The sequence below is a fragment of the Panthera pardus genome, unplaced genomic scaffold (assembly GCF_024362965.1).
Source record: "Panthera pardus isolate Hobbes unplaced genomic scaffold, ASM2436296v1 HiC_scaffold_8, whole genome shotgun sequence".
NCBI lineage: Eukaryota > Metazoa > Chordata > Mammalia > Carnivora > Felidae > Panthera > Panthera pardus.
Window position 1 is genome coordinate 84,680,955 of NW_026527013.1, and position 22,758 is coordinate 84,703,712.

Below are 22,758 nucleotides of genomic sequence, written 5' to 3' on the forward strand. Positions count from 1 at the left end.
AAATTTCTAGCACCCATTCTGTCTCAGAAACCTCAATCTGAACCACTACCTACACATGAAAATACCTTTATAAGAGCTAAGGTTTCCAGGTGATGATTTACGTATGTGTGTGAAGCAGGTACCATGTTTTTGTAGAGACATTGAGACTATAGCCGATGGCCTCAATCCTTTCCGTAAAGTAGAATATAAAGCAGTTTCCTGAGCAGATACATTTCCTGGGAAATTGTTAAGAAAACGAAGATGTGGCACAACCAAGGGAGTGAAGGGAAGAGACACAAGGTAGGAAAAGAAGTAAAGGATTGGTAAGTAGTTACTGCGGACAGCTCAATACAAATGTAATCTTGTTTTGGGTGCCAGGGTGGCTCAGGAGGTTAAGCTTTGGACTTTGGCTCAGGTCTTGATCTTGAGGTTCATGAGTTTGAGCCCCACTTTGGGCTTTTTGCTGCCAGTGCAGGACCCACTTCCTCTGTCTCCCTCTGTCTCTGCCCCTTCCCTGCTCCCCTGCTCATGTGTAGGTTCTCTCCCTCTCCCTCCCTCCCTCTCTCTCTCTCTCTCTCCCCCCCCCAATAAACATGAAAAATATTAAAAGAAACAGATATAATACTGTTTTAAAATGTATTTGATTATCAAATGAATGTGATTGAAAAAAGTCAAATAATATTTTAGCAGCTAAAGAAAAAAAGACCATTGCCCTATTTTCCCTAGCTTCTCCCATTCCCCATGACTCTTTCCAGGAGAAAAATACCTTGAACTATTTCTAGATAACATACTTACAGTGTTAATTCTTGATTTTATAAAAAGTATTCTCTTTTACACATGGCCTTTGATTTGTTCGTATGGAGACAGATCTAGCTTTTATACTACACTACGGAACCCTCCCTCCATTTTACCCACTTGATATAGTCACCTTTCTTGATAGTATTGACTATCTACCTTCATGTTACAAATTTTCTTAAAAGGAGAGCCACAAGTTTGGAATGACTGCTTTCTTTCTGGTAAAATTTATTTTTTCCTGGTGATGATAATCGCCTCCTAAAATCCTGTCATCCTCCTGACCCAATACTAACTTCACCCCCACCCCCACCACCCCCAAGGCCTGTGACATAATTCTTATCCTAGAACTTCTTTTAAATTTCTTCCTGGAAATTCCTTTTGTCTCTTGGTTGTCAGACAAGCTATATTCTCCATCCTCTGTCTTCTGATTTCTTTATTTACCTCCTTACTTTGGTGGAGTTTCTGTTCTGGGAGTTCTTTGAACTCCTTAGGAAAGGATAAAAGACAAGTAAAATTTGGGAACTTGCAGATATTAAAATGTCTTTATGCTCCTTCTTGAAAACATGTTTGCATATAGAATTACAGTTGGAAATCCTTTTCCCTCAGATTTTTAAAGAGATTGCTCACATGTCTCCTAAATTCCCAGTGTTCTGACTTGGTGTGACGTTACTCCCAAGTCCCCCGGGAGGCTTTTAAGATCTTCTGTTATTCTTGATACTCTGCAAGCATGTGAAGACAGACAGGTAGGACAATGGCCTGTGGCCATTTCAATCCACCGTGCTAAACTGGCTGACTTCTTGTACTCTGGAGACTTAGATCCTTCAATTCTGGATAACACTCATGCATTCTATCCTTACCCACCCCCCCCCCCCCCGCCTTTTTTTTCTGGTTTTATTTTTCTTTCCCTGGAAAACCCTTCCTATGAATGTTGGATCTGTTCTGTTCCTCTGATGGTGCTCTTGTGGCTCCTGTACTGATGTCATGCCCGTGATATTCCAAAAGCCCTGCTGACTGTGTTATTTCTACAACCATTGCTTAAATTTTCCTTACTGCTACCTTTTATTTCCCTTTCTATGACTTTATGATTTTCTGTTTCACTAGTTTCATGATGGAGTATCTTCCCTTAGTTGTCTGAACAGAGTAATCACAAAAAAATATTTAGTGTTTTTTTATTCCCTTTTCTTATATTTGTCCTTATTGTCTCCTTGCCTGTTTTAAATACTGTCGTGCATGTCAGAGATCTTCCTCAAATGTTTGGTGATTGTCCATTTATATTTAAAATTGTGGCATATAAATACGAATCTCATTCTAGAGTTTCATTGACCAGTATGAAAGCCACTAGCCAGAGGTGGCTATTGAGAACTTGAAATAGACTTACTCCAAACTGAGATGTGCTACAACAGTAAAACAAAAACCAGACTTGTAAGTCTTTGTATATAAAAAAAGTAAAATATCTCCTTAATAATTTTATCTCAATTATTATAATACATTATAATAATGATAATATAATTAATATATTAACACATAATTTATATATATAGATTATTATTATATTAAAAGGATAGTATTTATGATATTGGGCTAAATGATATATTAATATTAAAATTAATATCACTCATTTATTTATGCTTTTAATGTGGCTAGTGAAGATTTCAAAAGTATATATAACATGAGGCTCACATTCTGCTTTTATTGGACAGTGTCCCTCTAGAGGGATCAAGTAAGCTTCTGGTCATTTCATTTTCCTCCCTCATTACCCACTTCTACTAGGAAGTAATGTAATGTGTTCTCTTGGACCAGTCAGTTCCCCCAGAAAGAAATCCTGTCATTTCTTGCTCGCTAGAGCTCTGGAAGTGGCAGTAGAAAAAGGAATCAGTATGTGGAATTTCACTTAAACTTATTTCTGAATGGATGTCCCTCATGCCCCTAACTGGGCCTTCTGTTTTTAAATCCAGAGTTCTTTGCTCAATGTTGTCAAAGCAGAAACACCCTACCCTTTAACAGGGTGAGGAAGGAGAGTGCATTGGCTGAGTGGAGTATTTGAAGAGAAGATCTAGGGTTTAGGACTTAGAAAGACAGTCAACCAAGTTAGACCCTGGTTCCCATGGCACGCCATGCTGCTGGTTCATGACCCTTTCTGGAATTATTTAGCAGATCCTTTTTGCTTCATATTGGCTTTCTGTTCTAGGCATAGATGTTGAGAATCTGACATTTTAGGGCCCATTATCATGAGTCAATTTGCTTTTTAAATATTGACATATTTTCTGGATTTTGTCATCTAAATATCTGGGCTGAACACATGTGTTCATGGTTTTGTTTTTTTTTTAATTCTATTACTTTCATTTTAATGAAATTTCAGGTGCATGTGAAAATGGATTCAATCTTCCATGTTTAACCAAGGGTCTTTAAATCACTCATCTTTTCCTTCATTATTTTCTGTCAGATTATGCTCAGGCATTTAAGTTTCCCATAACCTGGTCTAAATATACTTCCCTCTACCTGAATAGGTCAAACCAGGCTTACATTTTCCACATGCCTTTTTTTTTTTTTTTTAACCATACCAATGACAGTGCTAAATGCTTTATGTAATTACCTAATTTTATATTCTGAGAACCCCACTTCCTTCTACTTATTTATATTCAACTAATCTTCTAGGGAAGATTAAGGATCTGTGAGTTCTGTGAACATACTCTTAGGACTTCATTGTTTCCTTGGTTGTTTCCTACATTTTACAGTTTTTATAATATGATGAAATGATATTGTGAGATATTAATCCACATGATTTTATCCCTCTACCCTCTTCCTTCTCTTTGAACTGCAAAATAGGAAGCTGCAAATTGGGGAAGGACCTTGAGTGAAGACAAGAAATAGACTTTATGTGAATATTCAGTGTTAATAAAGATATGAAAAGCAGTTATGATCAAACTGACACATTGTTCTCAACATTATTTCAAAGTAGCGCAAAGGGCACTACACTTGAATAGAGGTGGGAACAAAGGAGCTTAGATGTGGAGGAATCCCAGAGAGCTACTGTGGTCTGCCTTGCCGCAGACACATTCCTAAAGGCAAGCTTTCTCACCTCCATCCCCACAGGCGAATATGAGGATCTCAGAGCTGAGGCATGCCTCAGAGAGAACAGCCTCCGAAAACACTGTGTCCATCATGGCTCCAGAGCAGTGGTGTATAATAGGCTGTGTGTGATGTGTAGGCAGCTATGTTTAGAAACAGATTCACAGAGCTCTTGGGGCCCTATCACTCTGCTCAAGGCCCTACACAGTTGCATAAGTAAACTAAGGAAAACAGGGCCATTACCTGCCAAGTGCTCATGACCAGGATAGGGAAAGCCACAGCCACCAGTTTAGAGAGGGTATTCTGTGTTCTAATCTCTTCGTCCGTTTTTTTTTTTTTTTTTTTTTTGGTAAAAACATGCTTCTGATAAGATTATCATTTCACAAAGTAAATACAATGTGATAGTGCAAGAAATAAAAACTGTGATGTGATTATTTAAAAAGTCAACCAACACACATCAATGCTACATCACCTGCCCTGCAATCAGATTCTGGAGATAAGTGCAGTGACTTTGGAAAGGACTCACTAGAAAGAACTTTGCTTGTATGTAGCCCAAAGGAGGAAGGGGCACAAGATACCCTTTCAGTGGTATTTAAAACTAGATTTGAATAATTATTTGTCCAGTTGTCTCATTCTAGGAGCTTACCCATATATCTGACACTTATTGTGGGTTTAAACATTGAGCTAGGTATAGTTCAGAGAAAGAGGAGTCCAGTCCCTGCCTCCAGGGAGTTTGGGAGTTACCTATTTGATAGAAGGAAGCAAGACTTGGCTTCCTATTACCTAATCCAGTTGAGCAATAAACAGGGAGAGACTCCAGGATAAAGTGCCTGACAGAGGTCAGAGTAGGGGGTGCATGTGAGAGAGTGTCCTGTCCTCACATAGCCTCTGTGTCTTGTAAGGAGAGCCTTGACATGAATCTGACCAGAAGGCTTTATATTTGAGTGGCATCTGTAGGAGTAGATTTTAAAATGAGTAATCTGGGATTGGGAAAAGACTTCTAAAGTGGGGGAAATAAAGGATATAAGAGGATAATCAGTGCTTCTAGAAAGCCAATTTCCCTGACTTAATGCTATGATCTAGACTTTACAATTTCAAGAATGTTTTACTGTCAAAAATAGAAGGACTGAGAAATTTTTATTTAAAAACATTTTTTTTCCTCTGCTTTTAAGTGGAAACACATCTACTGCATTTAATTTCTTTATATAGGAATGCATCATTGAAGTTTTTATCTTCTGTGAATCAGTATTTGTACAACCTTAGGTTTCTTGTTTCCCGAGGCATGAATATGACTGTTTGCTTTCTTTAAAGCCTAACATTCATAGTAAGAGGATATGTTTTATCCAGAGTAAGACATACACAAATATACTAAGATCTGCTTAAAATTTACTTAATACAACAAAGAGATCTCTAAGTGTCATAAGCATGTACCTTTTGATATGTTCAGCCTGATTAGTTTTAGATTTAAAAATCATTAAATGCTTCCAAAGTTATATATACACCTTAACTTTCAGTCTTCATTATTTTCAAATCAAATCAATGAATCAAATTAAATTGGTATGCTTACCAATTTATTGGTATGTCAACATATTTACTCTCATTTTCTAAATTTAAATGACCTTCCACTATCTGTGAAGGTATGGAAACACCAAAGATGTTATAAAATGTATCCAGTATGTTGTTACTCTTTTTTCAGCATTAAGTAAAATTTGGGGGCTTTGAGGAAGAATTTTTAGTTCCTTCTTGGACTTATTTATGCAAAGTTATAATTCTTGGCAGCTTAATACAAATTGCTTTTGAATTTTAAGAAGAAACCACATCTTTCCCCTAACAATGCCTGAACTTAGCAGGCATCCAATTAATTTGAAATTAATTTCCTCTAATCTTATTTTGATGTTGCTGGCAACAACTTTTTATATTTTCTTCCTTGAGGTCACTAGCTTTTTGGTAGAAATTGCTCTTTTTAAAGATGGAGAAATACCTTCTGCCTTTAACCTTTCTCTGTGTTGGCCAATACATGGTAGTCAGTCTCTGACTTATGCTTGCGGAAGAAGCTGGAAATATTAATCCCTCTGTGAAGCTTGGCATCTCTCCTGCTGAAACTTCCCCCTCTGTATGTCCTCCACTGTGCCATAAACCTTCCATTAAGCCACCTATTATATTACTATAATAACTTTTCTGTATGTCTATCTCTCACTCCATGAAGATAAGTTTTATTTACCTTCATAAACTCTGGACCCAGAAATACCCAGTGCCAAGAGAAATAGTTTAATAAGAAATTTCTTTACATTCTTATTTAATGTAACTATAATCTCTATATAAGAGTGATGAAAATAATTTTAAAACCTCAGGGTAGCATAGCAAAATGTGTCTGCTGAGAGCTTTATATTGGCAAAAGGTAAAGATTTAGATCTGGGCAAGGAAATGTTTGTATGTGACCATGTATCCTTATGTCTTCCTACTAATCTTTGCTATTGCTTGTTGTATGGATGCATAAACTCAAGGTCATCCATTTCATACTGATGCTGAAAATTTTAGCATTTATATAATTTTCTTAGTTTTCCTTGTGTTATCTCCTCTGTAAAAATGTGGCTCATAATACCCAATCAGAGAATTTTTTGTGGACTTAAATAATGACAAATGGAAGCATTTAGTATGACACCTGGCCCATGGTATAATGTTAACAAATAAGTCTTCTCCCTTACTCTTTCCTAGAACTTTTCAAAGTGTTCTATGTGAAAGGGAAGAAATAGAATATATTAATCAAGTAGAAAATTTTTATTTTCATATTTAATAACTAAATTTAAATTATGTTGAAGATGTTTAAATATTTAAAATAAATTTGAGAAGTCCAAAGAGCAGGAACCAGAATAGCTTTAAAAAATCAACTTCACTCTAGTGATAGTATCTAGTTCATGGCAATCAAAAAGAGGTAAAAGTTATTCTAATTATCCAGGAATTGAACTTTAAATTGGTGAGCATTGCTAAAGAGGAACAAAGAATAATGACATATACACAAAACGAAAGCAATGCTTTAGCAAATATCAAACCAGAACCTAGAAGAAGATATGTGACAAGAGGTAAAAACTAAGAAAACAGAAGCATAAGGAGAAAAAGAAAGCAATGTTTTTTTGAAAACCATTAGGGCAATGTAGAATAAGCATTTCCAGTTCTCTGGGTCTCTGTGACCTCTTTTGCTCAATTATCAGGACCAGATGATTCCTAAGATTCCTTCAATTTCTGCAGTATAAAGGTCATGAACAGAGGGAAGAAATGTGTCATGCGTAGAAGTGGGTGAAAGGTCTTTGAACTAAGAGTAACAGCTATTTATATCTGAGTAAATGTGGATGTTCTGGGAGCCTAGGAAACTCTGTTATCTTCTACTGTAGAATCTTTCTATAGAATTGTCCTCTGTATGTGAGGTGTGTCCCCAGAATGTGAGCTCCTTGCAGGGAGGTGTTGCTAACCTATCCAAGCTGATTTGAATATATTCTATTATTGGTTTATCTTAGTAAATATTGGTAGCTTTCAACAACTAACAGCAGGGAGAGCTATAAATCTCCTTCTTAAAACAGACAAAGTGAAAGCTCTCTCAAATTGGCTTCTAACTGAAGCAGATGAGCAGCAAGCAGGAACTCAACCTGTTGCCCATGCTCCATGAAGCTTTCATGTTCTGTACTTTTCAGTGTCTCAGTAGTCCTTACGTGGACAATTCAAAGGCATATGCTTAACATGCTAACCATGGAATTCAGCTAACAATACCGTCATAGTCAGACAATGGGGAATGCCCCCAAATCAAAAGCTACACAATGGGCCATTTCTCAACTGAGCCTTAGGCATCTGGGCTTGGTGGGTTTTTATAGCCTGTGATGTAAGAGTAGGGAGTTAGCCATATTTCTAGCCAACTCATAAATCTTTGAAGCCATTCATTTCACCACTGGGAACCTCATTATTATTTTTTATGGAAAGTTTCAGATTTTACGAAATAAAGGTAATTAAATTACAGATTTTGATTACATGGTAAATAGCTCTAGAATGAATGTTCACAACCAGGGTAGCACCCCACTTTAGAAGGTGGATTAAAAGTGTTCAGTACTCACACATTGTATTTATTCTCTTTTGTTTGTTTCAAGTTTTTGTTTAAATTCTAGTTAACATAGAGTGCACACATTGTATTTTATATGGAAATATTTGTAATGCATTGCAGAAAAACTCATGGTAGGAAACATGCTTTCTTCCTCTTTGTGGCAGAGTTCTTGGAACACAGTGGTCACATGATAAATCTTCACCAAATATGTGTATGTATAAGGATGCATATCATCAACAGTAATCCCCAGGAAATTACTGCCTAAATGATGGGAGAAAAATCATATTTTCTTGTCTAATTTAGCTTATATTATAATGGCTCGATTTATTTTTGGAGTGTCTTTACTTTTTTATTCTAATGAGTTGCAAAAATAAGAGTACACCCACCAAATATTGCTATCTTAGTCCTCTTACATGGCAAAAGAATGTCATAACCATTGTAGACCCCAAGCTGTTGATTTTGCAATGCCCTCACCAAGAAGCCTCTTCTCTCCAGCTTTTACAAACTAGAATATTCATCGATGCTTTGATTCTTCTCCTAAGAGAAGTGTGCATGTTTTTATCAGGTTCCTATAACAAAGACACAGGATGAAAAGAGTCAAGGGAACCGCTCTAAGAAAATAAGTAGGAATATCCCTGGAGAGGGATCTGCTTCTGTGTTCTTTTAAACGTCACAGCGTAATTGTTTCTTTCTATCCTTTTTTTTTTTTTTTTTTTTTTTTTTTTTTTTAAAGAAAGAACCAGGGTGAGGAGCAGCTCACTTGCAAGCTGGGGAAGTTGGCAAACACTGGCGGCAGAGCCTAACTTTGGTTTAGAAATCATACTGCCTCAGTGGAGTGTCACTCAAAACTCCACAGCCATTCTTGGATACTTGAAGGTGGGGCTCACAGCAGTCAGCAGTGATTTGACCCAGCACTTGGGGCAAACACAACCACAGTTATCAGTGTTAATTCCATTGTCTTCCAACCAGCATTTTGCAAGTGAGTTAATATTGGAGGATTTGCACTTTCTCATCGGACTTCAAACTGGTAATTATGCTTATGTAATCCCTGTGAAGTTTTCTACCCTAACAACATAGGATGCAAGACTGGTTCCTCTAATACTAAAATCTTACTTTGATCTGGTTTTTTGCTTTCTTCTTATCCAGTTTAAGCTCTACCTGCATTTCTCTCTTCTCTCGGGCAGTATTTGAGATACAGACCTACAGGCACCCTGTCCCCAGCTTTTTGATAAGAAGTTGTATCTAAAAGAAAATAGAAGAAGTTGTAACTTTACCATGTATGATCTTGCCAGTAATAAATACAATACTAAGTGATAAGAGGGTATTAAAAAATACTCAGAAGTATTGAAACCCTCCAACAAACGTGATTATATACATGCAGCAGTGGAGGAGTATCTTAACAGAGCAACAACATACTAAAGGACAAATTCATGCACGGTTCTTTTATTCTTAAGAATATCTATGCCCAGGGAGACTGTTAAACTGCAGATGAATTTTTATAATTGCCTGAAGAGGCAATTGTAATATAATTATGCAAGTTTTGGACTCTCTTATATGAAGATTGTAACGCAGAGTGGGTGTCTTCCCAGTCTTGAAGAAGAATCTATCCTTTCCCATTTAGCATCAACAGTAATCAGTAGTTATCACAGGCAGAGTTTCTACTGCTGAAATTCCTGGTATGTCTCCAGTCAACAGGTGGCTTCCTGGGACTTGTATGAGAGGTGACATGTCAACTTTATTTTACATTCAGGTTACAGAACTCTATCATCATATTGTATACCTGGCAGGTTACTGAATCTTTGATGCAACAGCTAACAGGATACAGGAAGTAATGTTACAAAATTTACCATTAAATTAGAACCAGTTTTCAATTTGTACATCATTCCTCCAATGTTTTTCCTGGTAAGAGCTAGCCACATGGAATGATAATGGGAGGCAGGTATTAGAATTAGGTAAAATTTTACAGATTTCAGACCTAATCATTTTACTGTTCACATATAACCATTTCTAGTAATGGTGTTTTATTCTGACCTGCATTGTGATACAGTATTCTATAGGAACAAATGATATCTGTCTGTGTGCCTTAACTCTCTTTCACTTTGATTATCTCAAATAGTTGGAAAGTAAGCCCTGTGAATTAAGAGCTCTAGAGGCAGTGGTTTGCCTCTGTGGGTACTGTGTGAAGACAGGAGACTGGGGGAGAGTGTTTGACATAGACAGGGGCGGGAAATGCTAATATTACCTCATTCAAAGAATTCCTAACCTTCCTTGTACCTCAGACCTATACAATTCTATTTGATGTTTGGGTGGTTAATTATTCAAGCATTCTAGACAAGCCATAATTAAACATTTCAATATAAAATCACAAGCAATTACTGATCTATAATTATGTATGCTACCTAAGTATAAATAATTAGAAAACAAAAAAATTGAAATGACCTGCTGTGTGGTAATGCTGCTAAACAGATATATTTTTTTACACTAAAAGGCAAGGACTTTATGAATGCTGGCATTATGTAAATGACTTTGTCTTTAGAAAGTTGGATTGTGCGTGGTATCTTGTCTGTTTACTCAAACATTTGCCTGCTCAACACATACTAGGTATTGATCATTTTCTGTACCTAATTTCATCCACTTAGCACTTTAACAATCAATTCCCTATCACAAATATTATTTGATAAATTAAATGGATATCAACACAGGGACATTTTATAGCAGGTCACTGCTCTATTGGGTCATCAGGGAATCTTCCACTGAGTCTGGTACCACAAGTTTTCATATTTCTCCCTTAAGGATGATGAAAGATCAGTGGATTCCTAAGTATCTGAAGTCTGTGGAGCCTTGGGTTGCTTAGAAACAGTGAATATGGGCTTGCTATGGCAACCCAATTTATCAGTGAATGAAAAGCCAGTTTAGCTGGCATTGTGCCACCTCTCCATACTTTGATGGTAAGAATATTCAGATCAGATCCTCTATTGTATCAGTATTTTTTATTATTTATAAATAAAACTATATTTATTAGCAATTTACATATTTATATATTTATTTACCAATTACAAATTACCAAATTTTGACATAGGAACTCACAGTTTATAATGGATAGCAACTACATGAAAATCAAGCTGAAACTTACTATGTAACGTTAGTATACACTTCAAATTTGTTACGTCTGCTGGTTATTACCCCATTGCCTAACTTTTTTATACAGGATTTTCATTAAATTAAAAGCATGAGAAAGCAAGACTAGTAAAGTATATTATTTATGTGATAAAAAAGTTTCTGTAAATTTGACTTAGATTAATAATTCCATAAAAACAATCTATAAATTTATCTATGTAATGTAGTATATTTTAGTGATATTTTCATTTTATATTCACTCTTTGTTTGCATATAAATAGAATAAATGTGGTTTACCATATTTTTAAAAATCTTATGCTTTAAGTAATATACCATGTAATCTGACACACAAAATGTATTAGAGAATTAATTTATTTGAAAAACACACCTTTTTAATAATGGAAAAGATTTTAGAGTCTGACTCTCATCCTCAGTTTGAGGATTTGCTCCTTGGAGTACATTTTCAACTATTTTGCCCTTTCTGATTTAAGACAATTTTTCCGATTTTAATGACACCTTTTAATTTTTTTTTTTTTACATATTCATGCTTTATAAGACCATAACCTCTGCACCTCTTCACATGTAGGTGTTGTATTTATCTTATCTGCCTATTGACTCAAACTCTTGTATGTTTGTCACAGTCTGTGGCGGAGGCAGGGCTGGCAGCCTCTCCTGAGACAAAAATGCTACCAGGTTCTACTTACTGTCCTTTTCTCCTGGGTTTTGGCATTTATGCATTTTGTTTTGATATTTAAGAGTTCATAGTCATAGTATGAAAAGTTCTCTTGAGAGTAAAAAAAAAAAAAAAAAAAAAAGTCCATCTCAGGTTGCCATGGGATAAGGAAGGACACATTTGGTGATATTTTCGATTTTTTCTTTGTACTTTATTCATTTTTACAGACTTCTGAAATTGATCAGTGTTTGGAATCCTCTAGCATGTCTCTTTAGCTGAGCGATGCCCCTCTTAAAGATAAGTCTCGTGTCACAGATGGTAACAAGTACAAAGACAGAACTTAAACGGAAACAGAACTTCAGCCATTTTTCTTGAACTAACTGCTATCAGAACATAAAGGCCAATCCTCAGAGGTGCTTAAGTTTCTAGTGACTGGGCCATACTAACACTCTTGACAAAGGTGCATTTTGAAGTCAGATAAAGACCCACTGTCTTTTAACAAAATAAATGAGCAGTCCAGAATAAACCCTCTAAACAACCCAGAGGAATCAAACTATTAGCAAGGGATCGCATCAGTTGATTTATAAAAAAAGATGGTCATGTAAAAAATTAGACGGTAGTGTATTACTATTCAGAAGACTTGGCGAAAATTTGATAGGCAAAATAATACACCACAACCACTTATAATGATCTACCTTTAATACCGAATCATGGTTTTTGGTGTGAATTATTTTAACAAATTTTAGGAATCTTCATTTTAATAAATATGTCTATTCCTTGATGTGGATACAGAAACACAGTTAGTATATTAGATCATTTAAAATGTTTGGGGGGGGCACCTGGATGGCTCAGTCCATTGAGCGTCAGACTCTTGATGCTCAGGTCATAATCCCAGGGGTATGGGATTGAGTCCTGCATGGGGCTAAGTGTGGGGCCTGCTTAAGACTCTCTATCTCCCTCTGCCCCTGTCCTCCACTCATGCTGTCTCAAAAATAAAAATAAACATTAAAATGTTTGGGAAAAGGTTATTTTGTAGGAGCATGTCATTCATCCTTGTATTGTACTTACTCAAGAAGTATCTGAAGAATGACAGAATCCTTTGTAAGAATGGTTTTCAGTTTTTAAAAAAATGGCCCTGACTGAGCCACCCAGGCACCCCAAGAATATTTGCTAATGTGAAAGAATCAGACTATTTGTTTAATACATGCAGATTTTTGCTTAAAGCAGACCACACCTGTTCTTTGTTGCACTTCATGCCCAGTGTCTACTAAATATAAAAAGGCATACATAGAAAATAACCATTCCTTTTAAACTTGATATCAGACAACATGGAGAACCAAAGATAACCTTCTCTCCTACCAAATTATATAATATACCCATGTTTCTTTTTGATCTATCCTGTGATATCTATAGTATAGGTTCTTCATTATCTATTCAATGTGTATTTTAGCATCTATTATGTGTCTGGCACTATTTTAAAATCTGGGATATAAAAATCGCTACCAACACAGTTCCCAATGAGTGCATTATAGGGAGCTTCATTGTCACCTGCACCCTTGCAACTCCTGAATGAACTGAGCTTTTTATGACATATTTTATGAGTATAACACTAAAGAGTTCTGGACATATGTAGAAGAAAATATAGTTACATGGTATTTTATATGTGTTTAATATTATACTAATATCTCTGTTACATATAGTGTAAAAAACCATATTTCTGTCCTTGATTCTTTTTTTTAGAGGTCTCCTGATTGTGTTTCTTTTTTTTTTTTTTTTTTTTTACATTTTATTTATTTTTGAGAGAGAGACAGAGCACAAGCAGGGGAGGGGCAGAGAGAGAGAGAGAGAGAGAGAGAGAGAGAGAGAGAGAGACAGGAGACAGACAGACAGAGACAGAATCTGAAGCAGGCTCCAGGCTCTGAGCTGTCAGCACAGAGCCTGACGCAGGCCTTAAACTCACAGACAGCAAGATCATGACCTGAGCCGAAGTTGGACTCCCCTCCTGATTGTGTTTCTTGATGACACTTAATGAACAAGAACTTTGGTTAGATATTTTATTTGTGTAAATGAGCAGTGATCTAAGATCCACATTTTACATAGAATATTGTGTTTTCAACTGAAACTAGCTGACTCAATAGAGGGATTTTAGGGAGTCCACATAATTGACAACTCCAGAGTTAGTACTTTAATTTTTTTTTTATTTATTTATTTTTATTTATTTATTTATTTTTTTAGGAAGAGAGAGGAAGAGGAGCAGGGAGAGAGAATCCTGAGCAGGCTGCACAGAGTCTGACATTGGGCTCAATGCCATGACCCTGGGATCATGACCTGAGCCCAAATCAAGAATTGGCACTCAAGGACTGAGCCACCCAGGTGCCCCCAGTGTTAGTACTCTTTAGGCATAGTTGGATCAAACTTGTTGGCTCTTTCTCCTTAACTTTCTCTCTTCCACTTGTTTGGGTGTTGGCTTTGACCCAGACTGACCTACCCTGAGTTTTTAAAAGTCCCCCAGCAGGAAGAATATGTGTTTCCTTATTCTTCTACATAGAAGATGGGGATGGCGTTGGGGGGGGGGGGGTAGATAATAGTAGAAAGACTGATTCATACCAATGTTGAGCAAAGGACCTTTTGTGAGTCCTGAGGGAAAATGCATGTTCTTGTAACACTCCCTACTTAATCAAAGGAAAATTTTAAACAGAGCATTGGCATTCTTAGAGGCAATGTCTCTAGAATCAAAACCTTTATAAATCAAAATATGGAGGCAGTTTTTGAATCTTCTGTACTCAGTATGGAAGGACATCTCTAAATGCTGAGTCAGTCACTCATGGCTTCTAGATCACAAGTCACTCCTCCCTATACAAAAGGGACTAAGGTTCTAGGGTGTGAAGTCCCTGAAGAAACGTCACTATCTTGGGGTGCCTGGGTGGCTCAGTCATTAATCGTCTGACTTTGGCTCAGGTCATGATCTCACGGTTTGTGAGTATGAGCCCCACGTCAGGCTCTGTGCAGACAGATTGGAGCCTGGACCCTGCTTTGGATTCTGTGTCTCCTTGTCTCTCTGCCCCTCCCCAACTTGTGCTCTCTCTATGTCTCTCAAAAAATAAGTAAGTAAAAAAATTTTTTTTTAATTAAAAAAAAAGAAACATTACTCTCTTTCTTTCCTCTGGGAAATTCTCAGGCATAGTGAAAAATCCCTTAAATAATCAACTAAATTCATTGTGTTCCATCTTTAAAGATTGAAGCCAATTCCCTCAAACACATCTTAGTACTTATTTAATGGACTTAAAAACAAAAAACAAAAGACATTGTTCTCATTTTTAATTGTATTTGCATAGGATCGGATGAATATTGAAAGAGTGATACATATGATGGTAGAATATTATATCCTAGAGATAAAAAGCTTCCCAAGTAATGGATTTGCACCAAAAGACTTAAAAAGAAGATCACACTGTATTTTTTTTCCATAACCTGGCTGACATAACAGACAAGCCAGAGAAAGTTTAGTAAATAGCATAAATGTAATTTAATATTCATTTTTTGAGTTTCTTGAAGAATTTAAATATTTCCTACTATACAGAATAGTAAATGCAAGGCTAATAGAATCAGTTGCAGAATATGATGAAGTTTTGACTAGAATATTTTTTGGTAATATTTTGATACCTGTAATTGTACATTGAACTGCCACTGGAGGCTGGACGCCTTTCAAAACAGAAATATCTTTTAAGTGGATGATGTAAGCATGTTTGTAAAAGGAGTGAAGGACCAAATGAATTCATGGTTTCTGCTGATTTAGGGATAGATATGCTTTTGTAAATGCAATTGCAATAAGTCATGTGAATGCAACTCCAAATTTACATATCCCAAATCATGTACCCTTTTGAGAGCATACTAGAAAGATAAAAATGAAATGTCAAATAGTCAAATAGAAATCAATCAGGACAGATACACATAGGGTAACCAAGGAAGAAAAGAAGCATGTGAAAGAGAGGAGTCTATACGGAGCCTTACTATAAAAACAGTATTTTGTGACATGCCTCTTTATAACATAGGAAACACTGTAATCGTTTTTAATTTTGAGTTAATTCATGAAATGGTATGGTTTTACATGCTTTTATGGACTTACTTCACCTCCCAATTTTACTCACAGTAGCCTTCTTTTCTCCAGCCTACTGTGATGACCCAGTTTTCCCTGTGGAGTTGTAGAAAATGAGAGGAAAAACAGGCCTAGCAACATTCCTGGATCATATCCAGAAAATGTTCTTTAGTCCTTGGAACACATGGAGGATGCTGCTTCAAGCCTTGTACATGCAATTTGGGAAAACAAGAATATTCTCAGCATTCACCCTGAACAGGAAAGCACTGTGCTCTTAACAAAAGGAGCATCACAGAGTCCACTGAAACCCACTCAGATAATATAAGCACTCCAATTCACATACGTACCTTTACCCATGAACTGGAGGCACCGTGGAGGAGGATACTTTGCTTACCTAAATAACACAACCGAGAGACCTTGGGCCCTAATAGCCAAGAAAACAGTTGTGTCCCAGTTGTCCTGAGGACAAGTGAGCTAATCAAGCAGAGCAGAACTAGCAGGACTAGTTCAGTCATGTATGAGGGACATTCTGTAGCAATTCAGACTCCATAACCTACTATTGGTTCCTTGAATCACAACCTCAGAACAAAAGACAAGAGTGACATTCAGGAATCTGAAAGGGATGGTCATGATAAACAGGTTTTGAGTCCTTGGTTGCTTGCTGGCGAGCTCAAGGATGACCGATAATTGCAGAGACGGTGCTGATGCTGCCTGAACCCACCTAAACCTACCCTAGTACAGTTACCACAAGGTCAATTCCTTTATCAGTTCCCTTGTCAGTGCCCTATATTGCAAAGCAAGGTTTAATGCTGCTGCGAAAGTTGCTGCTAAAGTAATGAAGTTTAATAGGCAAGTCAAACTTCTTTATGATTCAAAACTGAAGTATGGAGATCACAAAGGGAAGGTTTCACTCTACCTCTGATATGTTGCAATTTCTTTCATGTAAGCAGGTACCCAGCAATCACAGAGACACATAGAGGACAGTTTCAGGATTCTGACATTTTAGAATTATTCTGAATTCATCTATCTGTCTCATGCAACATAGAGTGCTGGTGTACCACTTTTTATTCTGTCTGGATTCTAATGTTTATGGCATCTGGAATATGCCCATTGAAATATGTAAAGAAAGTGATTGAAATGATCCATAACATTTCCGGGTAAACATTTGCTTCTGAAAATTTTACATGTATATATTTTCAATGTTTTTGTTTGTTTTTCTTACAAACAACGTGAGGCTTTATTCAAACAGAAAAATACATTTAAAGTAAAATGTTCCCTCTTGGAATCCTATGGGTTCTTTGAAATTTTAAGAATTTATTTCAAGTTCTTCCAAGGAGTTCATTTGATAAGTAACACTCTAAACCAAACTTGCTGGTCTCTTTGAAGACAGAAAACTCAGGCTCATTGAAGGGCAAACCCTTCCCTTAAGCCCACTAAGAACCAACCTGGGCAATGATGGTCCGCAAACTGTTTTATGTTTCTTTAAAATGCCGGGTCACTCAGATGCAGGGTTTATCCCACTTCAAACAAACAGAAAAAGAAAGGTATTGGGAATATAGTTTTTCCTGTGTAGTGATTTTTTAAATAAATTATTATTGTATAACATGTTTCTTAGAAACCTTTTTTTTTCTATCTTTAAAAAGAAACCTAATTAGGTCGGTCTCCTTCTATGTCCCTGAAGGAGAGTGTGTGTGGGTGCATGCACGCGTGAGTGCACGCACACGTGCATACAGTATGTATACCTAAGTCTTGTAGGAATCTGATGTCCAAGTGTGTATCTTTAAACTTAAGGTAACAGGTTGTCAGATGACACGTATGTCCATATAATTAGGTTTTTCATTGTCTCTAGTGTGATTAGCATGTCTCCATTAAATGGAATAAAATCACTTTGAGTCTCATTATCCATCTTTTTTCTTTGATTAAATGTATTTTGTTTTTATACATTCATCACACACTTCAGCTTTTTACTGGTGTTTAAACAGAGTTAAAAAACCTGATATTTTAGGATTTTAAAGTACATCCTTTTGATCAAGCCATGAGCTAAAGCAAATGTAAACTGATGTCCCTAACCCCTCTTAAAATTATTTTATTTATTTAATTTTTAAGACCCCACTTCAGGGAGTATCTTAGGTTACTTTTCTTAATGATAAAATTTGTTTTGATTTTTTTTTTGTATTTCAATTGAATAGTTTTTTTTTTTTACATTTTTCCTGTCCTGTGAAATTTCAAATTCATTGATTATATTTTTCCTTAACCTTTTTAAATTTGGCATTTGTTAACTAACTTCTTGTTTTCTTTATTGATTATTGTGCTTTTTTTCCTACTATTTCACCATGCCATGTTTTCAGGCCTTGTTATCACTTTACCTGAATATTTCTGGTTTTCCCCCAAATAATATCCTATCAACTGTATGAATACAAATTACCCTGACAACTATGCTGATCATACCATGTCCTTATGTTTCGTAGTATAATTTAAATGTTGACTTACTCTACTTCCCCTTAGAGAGTTGAGTCAGCTTTGCAGTGTTCAAGTAAAGATTAGGTCTGTCAACATTTTTAGATGGCCTGTGAAATTTACATATTGATTTGGCCCTGCCCACGTGAGCACTGTCCACATATACAGAGGTGCTCTCTGTTAAATCTCTTTCACACACAGCTCCTACTATGGCTTCTATTAAACATATGGGTAAGTTTATTTTATAATTTTAATTCAGTATGTTTGCTTGTGTCCTGTGTTTCAATTTATTAGATCACATGGTTTAAGTCTAAACTTTAGTTACCCTGATATCCTATGTTTTACCTTTATTAATGTCCTTGAAATTCTCTTTTAAAGGCCATCTTAGAAGCCTGTATTTTAGTCTCTCAAGTTTTACTGGCATTACATTATACTGTTATATCTTAGTTATGTACATATATATTTATTTATTTTTGTTCCTGCATGTTAAGTCCTTCCTCACCATAGAAAAGAGGTAAAGCATGCCATTGATTTCATACTTTCACAAATAAACAAGGTAGCAATTGAAAATGATAGATGTTTATACACACACACACGTGTGTATACATGTGCATAAATATGTGCATATGTATGTGCACATCAATCTCTATGGTTAGTTATCCCCAAGGATTAAAGTGAGAAAACAAATTTTACTTACAGTTTGACACTGGTAACTAATGTTTTGAGATAGTTTACATATCTTTAGAAGGATTTAATTTCAAAATAATTCTGTTACTACTTACAGAATATGTTCACTGTTGATTCTTTGTTATGATTAGATATCATTTTCCTCTCAGTGTAACATCAATTTATTTAAAATTGTTACTCAATTTGTACAAAGGTGTTGAGAAAAGTATATAAAATTAGGTATTGTTCAAGAATTTTTTATCTGCTTTTTTTCTTTCAGAAAAGAGTATAGGCTCTTCACTTAGTCTCTCTGGGTTTTAATCCTTGATTTGGCACATACTAGCTTTGTGACCTACTCTAGTTGTCTAAGGAGCCCAACGGGTGGTATGATAGGTCAGCAAGTAACACAGGTGAAATACTTAGTTCAACAACTGACAGATAGTAAGCCTCCAGTATGCGTCAACCCCCTTATTATATCATTATCATAATTTGTAAGTCATTGCTTATCCATACAGTCCACAAATGCAATGTATATTATATCAAGATTCTTTTTTTCATTTCCTGAACTGTAAAAAAAAAAAAAAAAAAAATCACTTAAAAAGTTCCATCTCCTAACAGAAATGCATACAGATTTAAATTAGGTAAACCTAACATGTGATTTGATCTGCAGCTTGAGGGTGTGGATGGACTCTGTATGATGATCCTCTTTGGCAAGAAAGAAAATCAGAAATACAATGACTGTGTGTTACTTACTGAGTTCACAAATCCTGCTGTTACTAATAATGTGATCAGAACTCAGGCCATGTGACCCTTCTTCTAGAACTCTTACAATTCATCTGTCATCTGCTTCTCAAATATGTTGCAATATTTGTCATTCAATTTACTTTACTCTTCCTCTTTTACTTCGTAAGTGTTAAATTCCATGAATCAGCTTCTCTAAAAAATACTGTTACAAAGGATTTTGTAAATCATACAAATGCTAAAAGAAGTTTTATTATATTTAATACTTCTGAAGTAAAGAGAGCCTTTGAAAGCATGACACTATATTTAAAACGAAATTACTGTGAAAGTTAATGGCATACAAGTTTTAAATTGTAGTAATATAATAATACAATGAAAATAGTAAAAAAAAAATTTTTTTTGTCAAATGCAGAAGGCTGGTTGGTTCCTTACCAATTAACAAAGAAAGGACAAACAAATTTAAAGAAAAAAAAGATGAACAAGGATATTATCACAAGTATTTTAAAATATAAATGGCTAATATACTTGGGAAAATAGGTACAACTTCATTCAATTGAATATTTACCAATAAAAAAGTACTTGTTAGAAACTTAAAGTTCAGTATAAAACAGTGTAGACAGGCATTCTCACACATTGTTAGTACACACTAACAATTTCACTTACTGCTGTTTATTGGTGTCCTAGAACAGGTAAACAAAACTATGTATGCATGCAATGATATTGTAATAGTGTCATACAGTGACAGCTGAGAACTACACTTGTGGTGAGCACAGCATAACATAGATGTTGAATCACCATGTCATACACCTGAAACTAACTTCGTGTGTCAGCTATACTCAAAAATTTTAAAAACTACATAGGAATTTTTAGCATTTTTTGGCAAGATCAAAGAACTGGAAATAAAACTATGTCCATTAAATAGGAGATTGGTTATTTAAAAGACAATACACCTGTTAGTATGGAATATTTTTCAATGATGGAAAAAGCACATTAACTCTATCCAAAACATGAGAATATCTCCAACGCACATAATAGGAGAAGAGTCAAGTTTCAGAAAGTATCATTTGGTGTATGAATGATCCCATATACATAAGAGGGGTAGGGGAGAATTTTATAATTTTCAATACTTTTTTATTTGTCCATATTAGTTTAATAAAGTCCCTAAAATAAACATTTGCTTAATGGCTAATCATCACCATAGCAAGTATTTACTAACTATACATATGAATCCTTTATATTCTCACTGTCAGTCTTTACAACAGATTAGATCCATGGTAACTAAGAGAGGGGAAGTAGTTAGCAACCTTAACACACTTTAGGAAGTGACGAATTCCAAAGCCACACTCTGCTCCATTGACTTTCCAAGCAGATGCTCTTCATCCCAATCAAACCATTGAATATTTGTGGTACGGACAGCCAACATAGTAACATCTGACTTCTGGCCATTCTCGCTCCGTTTTAGGTATTATTATGGTTATGACAGTTGTTGCATGTGTCCATTTACTTAACCGGTTACCAGCTATGAGCCTGGCCTGCACTCTGGGGATTCAGCAGTGAGCCAACCAAATGTCCCCCTCCTCATGGAGACAACATTCTAGCAGATGCAAAAACAGGACCAAACAGATAGCCCAGTAGATGGCTGATGGTGCTATGTAATCTGAAGAAAATAAACCAGAAGGGAGAAAAGAATGGAAGGGGCTTGACTTTGAGTGTCTAGTAATCAGGCTTCTGTCAACTGCCCTCACTTAGTTCATATTATGACCTTCTTAGTTTTGCCCACTTTTTTACTAAAAAAAGAAAAATAAGAGTAGTCATTGAACTCCCAACCCCCACTCAATACAACCATTGCCAGTAACATCAGGATTCACTTGTCTGTCTGGGTCCAAACCCTATGTGGTCTCTCGCAAAAGAAAGGTTCCCAAAAAACTGTGTCTAAGCTGACTTCATTATGTTGAAAGTTTTATCCTTCATTATACTAGATGTATGTAGTGCTGCAGTGGATTTACATAAGGCAAGGGGTACACTCATATAAAATATATCTCTTCAAAATACTGTGGGTATGTAAGCTTTATAAAATGAAAACCTCAACATTCTTTACTCGGAAATGGGTACAGCATTTTTCTGCCTTGTTGTTTAAGGTATATATTTTGCTCAAATCTAGAGAAATGATCGCAGATTTTACTTAGCTGTGCCCTCTCGGGGTATTACCACACGAGACTCAGAAAGCTCCTCAGGAACTGCTGTCTATGGGATTGAACACAGCTGCCTCTGGGAATGTAGATTTGATTCTTTGGACTGCTCTTGGGAGTGTGTGACATTTTCCTCTCCAGAGACAGTCAGAGGGTTTGGATGGCATTAGGCTACTGATGAGTGATCCAAGTAAGTTCAGTGTCAACTTAAAGCATGTATTGTGCTTGTATTTTTTCCGAAATATCTTTCTCTAATAGTGTTCATAATTTCATCATAATTTAATGATCCTTTCAATATGTTTAAAATATGCTCTTTAAAATAGGTACTATCTGAACTCCTGTGTTGGTGAGCTATTTCTCAATTTTCATACAGGGGGTGGGGGAGTAAGTGTGTTTGAATTAAAGTTGAGAAGAAAATATATCAAAGCAGCTTCAATACAATAAAATAGATGTTTTTAATCAAGATATTCATTAAAATAGCCTTTTTCTACCTTTTTTGCTAATACAGCAAATACCAGAGATCACAGTTAGAGAAATCCTCTTTTCAAGCTACCTGAAATCTGTGTAAGTTATTCTTTTAAAATGAGTAGCATAAATCACATGGAAATTGTCCAAGACCATTTCTACTTGACCCTGATTAAGCGGTGTAAAATTTGAAAAAAAAAAATCCCAATATATCTAAAGTATTAATATCTAAGTATTAATTTTTAAATAAATGTGTCAGTAAAAATACCTGGGAAAAAGAAAGTAATGCCTGAGGGAAAAAGAGAACTTTGAATCCTTTTCCAGTTGTATTGCACTGCTAACAAATGAAAAGATTCACCACATACTCAGAAGGGGCCAACATGACCAATCCAATGATAAGAACTGGTTTAAATATGATCTAATGGAC

At 35.7% G+C, this 22,758-nt stretch overlaps 1 protein-coding gene across 3 annotated transcripts in view; it reads left to right on the forward strand.

Annotated features, from left to right (window-relative positions):
• Window positions 1-22,758, forward strand: part of CD36 (CD36 molecule) — a 77,323-nt gene that overhangs the window by 14,578 nt on the left and 39,987 nt on the right. Inside the window, exon 1 of one of the 3 annotated variants that reach the window (XM_019451294.2) lies at window positions 8,841-8,957. The exons of 1 other annotated variant lie outside the window; for it this stretch is intronic. The gene's annotated coding sequence lies outside the window, so the exon portion shown is untranslated. Of the gene's footprint in view, window positions 1-8,840; window positions 8,958-18,467; window positions 18,502-22,758 lie in introns of those variants that run through there. One more of the 3 variants, XM_019451295.2, reaches the window with a different exon arrangement.